Source organism: Engystomops pustulosus, chromosome 1, assembly GCF_040894005.1.
Source record: "Engystomops pustulosus chromosome 1, aEngPut4.maternal, whole genome shotgun sequence".
NCBI lineage: Eukaryota > Metazoa > Chordata > Amphibia > Anura > Leptodactylidae > Engystomops > Engystomops pustulosus.
The window spans coordinates 80,560,841-80,572,070 of NC_092411.1; positions in this window are offsets into that span (position 1 = coordinate 80,560,841).

Sequence of the window (11,230 nt, forward strand, 5' to 3'; positions counted from 1 at the left end):
CACTTTTCTACCTGCCAGACAGAATAATCAATTGCTGCACAGTCCCCTAGCTGCTGTGTATGAGTGATCCAGCTCAGGTTGATAAGTCATGCTTAGTCATGCTTGACTAACTTCCATTTGTAATTAGGAGCTCAGTGTTGATCGAGAGAGCCATCTTGATCCAGCTTTCCCAAGGTCCTAAATGTTATGATTGTTTTTTCAGCAAAACCAATCAGCTCAGGGATTAACCAAGATGTGATCCTGCATCAGTGTAGCTACAGCATTTTCAAGGTATGTTTGCTTAATAATGCATCAAATCAAATGGTAGGTTTCCTTTAATTGCACTCTGTACTATAATTTAGGCTGTGATCAGTAATAATGAATGAATGAATGATGAATAATGCAAGGTATTTATAGAGTTACTCAACTTTTCATGTACATTCGTCCGATATTTCTGTCGAACAGTGTAAACATTAAGGTGTCACTGTTTCATTTAGTGTAGACAGACTTTTATTTTTTATTCCAACATGTATGGTAAAAGATTTTGTAAATCTTCACATACAGTAAGGCTGTTTGCAGATCCCTCTATGCCTAGATGCGTGGCTAGCTTTAAGGAAATCAACAACGCAAAAAAACATTTAAAAAAAAAAAACCTACAAATACTCAACCCGGTCCTCTTCATCTTGATCCCATCGCTGTCCGTCGCTAGTCTTGACATACCAAGGTCAATCAGAAAACAAACTTATAATCAGCAGCACGGTGCATTGGGATAGGATTTAAGATGACAGTGGCGGGATCAAGACGAGCAGAGATGAGTATTTGTAGGGTTTTTTTTGGGTTATTTATTTTCTATAACAACTGACATTAATACAACCTTACAATCTTTTTTAAAATGAATAGGTTATTCCTGCCTGACTTATAACTTCCACAGATTTTCCATTTTATTTTCTGGGCTGGGCTAAACTACAACTTTATGTGCCTCTTATTTGTTTTAATTTTTTCACTAACCTTTTAAATCAATAGATCTGCATGCAACATTAATTTGGACTACTTGTGTAGCTTAAAGGGGGGTTGTTTATTTGTTTTTTATTATTTGACCTCCAACGATCAACATTTTGTTTAGATTTTTCAGAGGAGCCCTGCATGAGGATGGTGGTGATTTTGCATAAATCCTCATCACTGGTTCGCTGTAAGCCTGTAGGTCCAAGCTCTGGTTTTGTTTTTAGTTTTTTTTGCAGATTTTGATGTGAAGTTCAAAAGTGGATTATAAATAGGGCTGCCTTTTTATCCCATTTTTCCCTTTTGTGTTCTAGTTTTGTGTGCAGCTTTAGAAGCCGAAACATTTTAAACTATTTTAGACCACAGATAATTCTTTAAGTAGTAGCAGCGTTGGCCTGACATAATTTTACTAATTGTTCTGAAAACTATACTGTGAATGTTTAATATGTAATATTGCATACCGTATATTATGCTTTATCTCTGTTTAAGTTTTTTGCTCCTTTTGACATTGCATTTTCCTTTGAAGTTTTTATTTAAGGAAAATGAATATATAAGTACACTTGTACTACACTCTTCTATATTGGAAAGAATCTCCTATTTAAGATAAATACTTTTATTTGCTGCCTACCAAACATTCACACATCCTTGTGTATTATTACATGCGCATATCTGGTGGTATGAGTCGTGTCAATTCAACTACACCATTTTCTTATTTCCCATGTTCCTGGTGCCCATGTCACAAATCAATGCAGTGATAACTGCTATGCAAACCCTAACTTTTCTGCAAATAATTGCCTATACAAACGTGCCTAAATCCATTAAGTGACTCTTATATCTTTACAAAAAGCGGAAACCAAAAGCACAATTTACATAAAATTGAAGTGATAAAAATAGTACATTGTTTTAAAACATCATGAACATAATTGCAAATACTGTAGCAGTTAAAGGGAAGCTATCGCCACACGTCATAGGGAGTATGGGGGCTAGTCATTGAAGTGGTAGGGCAGTGCCGGGGCGTGAAATGGTCAAATTCTTACACTTTCTGTCCGCCTCCTGACTCTCTATCTTTACAGACAAATTAATTTTTTTTTGTAAAAATCTGTTAATGTGGGGACATGTTCCCTTCCAAGAAAGTAAGTAAAATAGTAGTTTATTTTCATAATTCCCATAATATACTGCATGTAAAACTTTGAGCTGGAAAAGCCACCTAAAAGGGGTAATGACCTTAATTAGGAGAGAGTAAGTATGATGGGGGAGGAGTTGGGGGGGGGGGATTTCCCACACTGTCATATCATGTCAACTTTCTATACTCAAATTTTCTGTATAGTGATTTACCATGACCCTAGTGAGTTTATTATGGAGCTGGGGATGTCTCTTATAAGAGTTTGTCAAAATTAAACTATTATAAGTTTGGTGGCTGAGAATATATTTGATTATCCTATAAGTATATGTTTTGGAACTAAAAGGTATTATCTGATGGTTTAACAAAGGGCTGTCAAATGCATATTAAACTCCTCATTTTAAGAGTAGGGTAAAGGCCTCTAATGGGGCAGAAGCTACAGTAAGCCTTTGCATTACTCACATCACACTTCAATGCTGTGACAACCAGCATTCATATATAATGCAGGATTTGTCCCTAGATGGACAGTATATGGATCCTAAGGTCAAATAATATGTTTTTTTTCTTAGAATTGTATTATAATTTATTTTCCAGAAGCATGATAAAATACAATAGCAGACTGTAACATCAAGCAATAATGTAATTTGTCGTTTTCCCTATGTGATGTGCATGGCACATATCATCAATAAAACAAAGCAACAATAACATACTTTTTTTTTTTTTATCCTGCTGCATAAACAAAATACTGAAAGACAACAAAACGCAAGGCATAGCATAATGTTGGACATGGGCAGAGGTTCAAGTAATCAAACTGCATATCAGCATGTTTCCATCAATAGCACAAATGGAACTTTCTAATCAGTGAGGGTCTTGGTGAGATCATGAGAATGGGTGTTTGGGGTCTTGGAGAGCAACGAGGGGTCCAGCAGAGGTACCTTAGCCCCCCACCCTACCAATCAGCAAGTTAGGCCCTATCCTGTTGCTTGGACCTTACTTTGGTGGGAAAACCCATTTAAACCCGGAAGGACGACAACTTATTACATGTAGCTATCACGTTTTCAATGTTCTTTCTCTTATATCTCTTGCGCTAGTTATATCGGTAAAATATTTTCTGAAGACTTTTTGGATTGAGTTCTCATAACGTAACTGTAAGGTTAAAAAAATCTTTAAAGTGCATGCAATCCAGCTCAAAGACGCTCCGGTTGTAAGTAAAAACGTAGTATTTTATTGAAGTACAAGAAAGGATTCAAAGTATAAACACAGCAGTAGGGAAAAACACACAGAGCCACGGCTCACGGTCTACGCGTTTCGGAAAACTCCTTAATCATGACTTAATTGGGTATGTGTGCAAGTGTGTATAAATTGTGAATACCTGCAATCACATGACCTGCTAATTTACATAAAGCACATATACATTTTAAAATCTAATATAGACAAAACAATTTGCATGTAAAATGGGATAAAGTTATATTTTTTTCTGCTCACCCTTTTCTTCCCAAAGTTATGGCATTTTCTGTTCTGAAAGTGTTTGACTAAAGTCTTTCTCACTAGAGGTGAAGTGGGCGGAGACTAATATCGGTCAAAGTTGTTTTACATCCCAAGAGCTATTGATTTTGTGGGGGGAAAAAAACTTTACAGTTTAATCTTTAAGGAATGTGGTCAGAGAAAAGGTGCAGAAAGCTAGAGAAGTTTCAGTCCCTAGTTTCAGTATGTTTGCTTCTGACCAACCTGGTACCTCATCTGCAGTTTATATCACCAAGAGATCAGTTTAGGAGGAGTAGGGCGCTGATGGCAGTCCATCAGCATCTTCTGCATCAGATACTGATCATGCTGGGCAGCCTTTAGTTGGTATCGACGACACTGATCACCTTCTCAGATTAGTAAGGATGACCATGGAGATTTAAGATATAAAAAAAGAGCTAAAGACTGTCCAGGATGTCATGTTTGAAGTTTTCCCGGTTTGTGACACTATTGCTTCCCTAAATGATAAGGATTGGAAGTCTCCTGACAAACAAAAATCATATACTCCCAGATCTGTAAAGAAGAAATGTCCCTTCCACTCTGCGGCTTCCAACTCCTGGGGTTGGTCACAAAGTTGTTGCATCCATGGCCAAGGTGTTGAGTAAATTGTCCCTTCCCTTTGAGGATATTGTTTCCACAGGGATCCTATGGACAGAAAAAAGCTGAGGGCTTTCTAAAGAAATCATGAGATTCTTCTACATCTGCTTTTAAGCACAACATAGCTGTAGTATTTGTTATTCTGGCTCAACTAGATAGGGGGAGATGTTCTTAAAAAGGTGCCTAGTCATACTCAAGCCTCTTCCATTTCCAACATCCAGAAGAGTGCTTCTTTCTTAGCTGATCCCTTTATTGAATTGCCTAGTTTTTCAGAAAATCACCAGACTGGGTACTCCTGCCATAGATCTTTTCGCCTCAAGAAAAATCGGAAGGTGGAAAGATTTTTCTCTCAAAGCAAGTTGGATCATCTCTTGGCAGTGGATGCATTCTCGCAGTACTGGGGACACCATCTAAATGTATGCCTTTCCTCCCATGATACTCATACCGAGGATCATAAGAAATATAAAGCAGAACAGGGCAAGTGCAATATTGATTGCCCCCTTCTGGCCACCAGGGGCCTGGTTTTCCAGTCTTGGGGAGCTTTCAATAGCGGACCCTCGGGTCCTGCTTGAATCAAAGAATTTCCATCCAGAAGTGAAGGGTCTTCACTTAACAGCCTTGCTATTAAAGGGATGACTCTTAAGCAAAATCATTAGGTGATCTCACTGATCAGGAGTTGCCCAGACAACCTTGGATCTCTGTATTTGATAGAACAGCAGGTAGAATCCACCCTACAATTACAAGCAGATTCCCAGCCTGGAATTTATCTTTAGTGCTCAAAGTGCTGTCAGGTCTTCCCTTTGAGCCTTTAGATCAGTGATGGTGAACCTTTTAGAGACCGGGTGCCCAAACTACAACCAAAATCCACTTGTTTACCATGAAGTGCCAACATTGCATTTTAAGCAGTAACTTATTGCTACCTGTTCTTCAACATCTCTCAATCGTATCGGCCCCTCTGAGGCCACCAGTACAGTTGAAAGAAGGAGGGCACATACAGACTATCATTGTAGCTCCTCACCAGGGTCTCTCTGTAGAGTAAGATTGGTGGGTCCAGTAGAATGACCTACAAAGATAATGCAGTTCTATCAGCACCTTCCCAACTTTTCCGCAGTTCCAAACAGCCAATGAAGAGCAGCATCTCTTAAGTTGCCTGGGACTGCAGGAAGATTTGATAGATTTGGTCTTGTTTGTTGAACACTTTGCTGGGGTCAATGGTCTAAAAGCCCACAGAAAGGGCTCTGAGTGCCACCTCTGGCACCCATGCCATAGGTTCGCCACTACTGCTTTAGATAGTATTTCCATTAAACTTTTTACCTAGAAAACTGGGTTCCTATCTAAAGTGGTTTACAATTTCCATAGATCTCAGGAAATTACCCTTCCCTTCTTTTGCAGTAATCCCAAGACAGAAAAAGAAAGATCCTTTTGTTGACATCAGGAAAAGTATTATCCAATACTTGGATTCTGCTCCATCCTGGAGAAAATCTGATAACCTGTTTATTCTCTTTTCAAGAAAGAACAAAGCAAATAGGGCCCATTGCTAGAAGGATTAGGATTACTATTGAGATTGCATATGAAATTTCTGGATTATCTGTTCCTGCTCACGCTACAAAAGGCCTTGTCACATCTTGGGGTTCATTTAGGGATGCCTCACTGGAGCAGATTTGCCAGACAACCACATTGTCATCTCCTCGCACTTTCCTCAGGCACTAACATCTAACTATCGGTTAGATGTTATGGGTTCTTCTGATATACAATACAATAAAGCTTTTTTGATGCCTTCGGTAGGAAGGGCTTGTCTTCTGTTGTCCGCTCTGACTTAATTTTCTCAAAAATTCTTTGCCGTCGCGGTGAAGGGGAAAACCATTACTTTTACCGGTAATGTTTACTGGAACCACAATGGCGCCTGGTATTTCCCACCCGGTGGTGTTGGTTTCACAGGTGTCGCATAAAAGATAAATGATCTGCTAAATGGCTCTTCCAAGTCTTTGTAAACATCTGCAGCAGAAGAGGGAGTCTCTTTTGTAAGCTCAGATTTCCTGTTCCTAGGGGATGGATCCCTCTCTCTGGTGGTGCCATCTTGGTTTGAGGAAACAACATTACCGGTAAGGGTAATTGTTTTCTGTCACTACCACGTCCATTTTACAGAGGCTGCGACCCTTTTACAATTCACAAGCCGGTTTGGTCAGTGAAAAACTAACATTTTTCAATCAGTTTTTGCTCAGTGTCTATTTCAATTTTTTTTCTTGCATGTTTGATCAGTTTATACTGCATTTTTCATGTTCAGACAATGACCATAACATGACCACGCTTGAAAAAGACTTGAGACTGTAGTCTATCTTTTCCGTTTAAAAAAAACGCATTGTACTTGTATAGCACATGTAGGTGTCTCCATAGACTTGTGTGGGCGTCTTTCAAACATTTGGCCTGCAAAATTTACAGCATGCTGAGAAGTTCAGGCGCGTCACAAAAACGCAAACAAGAACAAACCTGTTGAATAAAATGGGACAAAGTGCAATGCAAGTTCTGCACATCAAACACCAGCGTGAAATGGCGCATTCACGTGTTGCGTTTTGGTTGCGTTTACATTGCGTTTTGAAATGCATTACAACAATTGATGATTTGAGCAGTGATTTGCCTAATTTCATTACTTGTTTACATTTGTTAACTTGATGTTAACCCATGCACTAACAATACATTGTTAACATCGCATTTACATTGTGTTTTGGAAATGTAAATGTTAACAATAATGTAATTAGACAAATAACATCTCCTCAGCTGTTGTAATACATTTCAAAATGCAATGTAAACACAACCACAACGTAAGATGTGAACGCGGCCCTAGGGTGAATTTACACTCCCGTCTGTGGGGATGTATATGCGGCCGCATATACGTCCCCATAGACACCGTTCCGCGCCATACACCGGAATTAGATAGAGCATGCTCTATGTTTTCCTGTGTGTGCGCCGCTGTTTTCTATGGAGGGGGTCCTCTCCTCTCCAGCGCATGGCAGTATGCCCACCCGGCGAATGTACTCTTAGGGTCATGGCACACATGGCGTTTTGAATGTGTTTTTGTCCCGTTTTTAAGCAGTCCATAAAAAAACGCATGGTTCAAAACCGCATGCGTTTTTGACAGGTTTGACCTTTTTATCTTAATTGAAACTGGTCAAAAACCAATGCGGTTTTTGACGGACTGCTTAAAGATGGGCCAAAAACGAGTTCAAACTGCCATGTGTGCCATCACCATAGACTCTCCTAACTACTTTACAAATGTATAATACAGTAGGTGCCTGTTAAAATCATTTCCAAATTGAATTCAACTACATGTCTAACTCAAAGTACAGAACATTTGTATGTCATAGATATACACATAATGTACTGTATAGATCACTTTCTGTGTTTGCATTAAACACATAAGGTATTGATATAATTATACATAAACAGCACAGAGCACCACAGGCTATGTTTTGTTAGAGATGTGTGTACTGCTGGTGTTCCTGCTTAGACACCACTTCTTCTCTGGAGGAAATTGGAGACATTCCACGATATACACTGGGGAATCACTACAATCAAACGCAACACTTTACAGAATACATAAGGCTTAAGGGAAAGTCAGAAGTCTCCATCCATACCACACCCTTCATTTCCTGCCATCACCAAATAGCTGGAGAGCTCAATGCAGTGTTTTTAACCCTTCATTTACCTAGAGAGTGATGTATATTATTAGTGTTTGAACGTTATTTGTGGTGAATGCACATGCATAGAAATTTTAGGTAAAACGCATTTGACTACTTTTTATAACACAGTTTGGTGTACAAGATACTAATGTATGCTGTAAAAAAAAACATCCTACTGTGAAAAATCTACGTAAGGTTACATTCTTTTTTGTTTCAATACATTTTTAGTGCTTAACCGAAAAAGTTATAATTCCCAGAAGTTTACAAATGGAGTAAATGCAAAGTACATCATGTACAGGAAAATAATGTTACTTCGGGGCATTTGTATATAGAATGGTTCCTTTATTAAGATATGTTGTTCACATAGCAACAATATGACATCACACACATAAAGATGACATCATCAATCACTGCGGCTCACACTCTATTTTCTCTTTTAAGTCTTGAAATTATGGATTCATGCAAAACATAGGAAAAACACAGTCCTCCAAGAACCTGTTTGATGTTTATTCTATTTATAGATGCATACATATAAGTATATATGATCCTAAACTGTCCTTTTGTTTCTCCTCAGCCTTTACAATGGATCCTTTTGTATTGTATTTTCCCTGTTTCTCTGCATTTCCTGATGGCAGTTCAGTTCCTAGTCAGATGAAAGGAAGTTCTCCTTAAGAATGTTCTGCTACAGTGCACAGCTCATTGCTCTTTTCCTTTCTTATTGTGAAGCTGTGAACAAGTAAAGCTAAAAGGGAGGCCTTTCTTTAGATTCTCGTACTTGGAATGGGATTGCTGTTGAATCCATCTAGAACTTTTGAGGGCTGGACATTCATGGCCACCGTTCAAAGAGTTTTATCAAATGTTTTTATAACCTTTTCCTGACTAGTATGTTTAAAAACAGGAATGACTTCACTTTATTACAGGTTCTTCTGAGATCATGGTGGGTTCCTGAGATCATGGAGGGTGGCTGCACATCCACACAAAGTGCACTATTTAATCATGTTAAAGGGATTTTCTGGATAATATATTGATGACTTATTCTAGATCTAGGTCATCAATATCAGAATAATTTGGGCACAACAGCCACAGCCCCACAGATCAGCTGTGCTACGAAGTCAAAACAGGAATTTGATAGCTTGCTTTTATATGTAATGGCTGAACCAAGACACTGCAGCTTTTCCCCCATTTAAATCAATGCAAACTAAACTGTAATAACATGGCATGACAGCTATGCATAAAATGTGCTGCCTGTTTCACTCCGATTATTAGCTGCTGAAAACTGCTGATATGTGGGGTTTGTGTCTGATATTGAGCTTTATATTCAAGTGGTGTTGGTTTCAGCAAAAGGAGGAATGAATTTCAGATAATTAAAGGAAACCTACCATCTTGGATGTACCTATTAAGGTAGATCTGGTGGCAGGTTCAACTAATGAATGAAATGGGAGGCTTTTTAGGGCTAATCCTTGAGTGGCCTGTAACTTTATAAATCTTTTAGCACCTAATATGCAAATATCTGAAAGAGGCTACTGGGATGTGGAGTAGCCGGAGCTGAAGCTACACAACACGGCTACTCTGTGCCCTAGTAGCCTCTTTGGATCCTTCTACTACGAGATCTTCAGCGCGCGGCTCCTGTTAGCTGTGCACACTCGTCCGCGCTCTGCATAGACTCTCTATGCAGAGCCAGAAGTTCATTTCACTCATGATCAACCCAGAGTTGTGCCTCTCTCCGTTGTAAGGATCAAAGTGATTTGGAATTCCTTACAAAGGAAAACATACCATTGTGGAGTAACTGACCTCCTGGATGGGACAATAAGGATATCGGCACATGTTACATATTGCCTGTGAATGTGCCTTGTGGCAAATGACAGTAGCAGTGTAGTGTATGGGAGTTATAAAGTCCCATACATACATTGCTGAAAAAATCTGCAGTGGAAACACATATCACTTTTTTTTTTGCAGATCATGATGCGGAAATGCGATGCAATGGTTGAGCACTACCCACTAGTCGGAGCAAAATTGCGGAACTATATGCATTAAAATCCTGCAGCGATTTAGCAATGTGTTCAGATCCCCTCAGGCTGAATTCCCAAGTGGCGTTTTGTTGTGTTTTTAAACGCATCCAAAACGCTAGCAGCTAATACACATATGGGTTTTCAATGAAACACATGCATTTTGGAATGGGAAACACATGTTACTTCCATACAAAACGTGGTGCTAAATAGAAAATCCATGTCATTTTGGATGCTTTTAAAAACGCAAATGAAACACCACTTGGGAATGCAGCCTCAGGGAACCTTCCAACATAATGATTGTAGAATTCAGCGCGTTGGTACTTCTGCAGCCATTACACGGACATCAGAAACTATATGACATTGTCTTTTCCCTCCCTTACCACTTATTAACCGGTTAAGGACCGGGCCCTTTCCTGTTTTTTCATGTCCATTTTTCACTCCCCACCTTCAAAAATCTATAACTTTTTTATTTTTACACGTAAAGAGCTGTGTGACGGCTTGTTTTCTGCGTAACAAATTGCACTTCATAGTGATGATATTAAATATTCCATGCCATGTACTCGGAAGCGGTAAAAAAATTCCAAATGCAATGAAAATGGTGAAAAAACGCATTTGCGCCATTTTCTTGTGGGCTTGGATATTACGTCTTTCACTGAGCACCCCAAATGACATGTCTACTTTATTCTTTGGGTCGGTACGATTAAGGGGATACCAAATTTGTATATGTTTTATAATGTTTTCATACATTTACAAAAATTAAAACCTCCTGTACAAAAAAATTTTTTTTGATTTTGCCAACTTCTGGCGCTAATAACTTTTTTATACTTTGGTGTACGGAGCTGTGGGTGGTGTCATTTTTTGCGAGATTTGATAATATTTTCAATGATATCATTTTTAGGACTGTACGACCTTTTGATCACTTTTTATAGATTTTTTTCGATTTTTCAAAATGGCAAAAAAGTGGCATTTTCGACTTTGGGCGCTATTTTCCGTTACGGGGTTAAACGCATTGAAAAACCGTTTTCATATTTTGATTTATTGGGCATTTTCGGACGCGTCGATACCTGATGTGTTTATGATTTTTACTGTTTATTTATATTTATGTCAGTTCTAGGGAAAGGGGGGTGATTTGAAATGTTAGGTTTTTTTATTATAATTTTTTTTTTTAAACTTTTTTTTATTTTTATTTATACTATTTTTCAGACTCCCTAGGGTACTTTAACCCTAGGTTGTCTGATCGATCCTATCATATACTGTCATACTACAGTATGGCAGTATATGGGGATTTTCTTCCTCATTCATTACAATGTGCTATCAGCACATTGTAA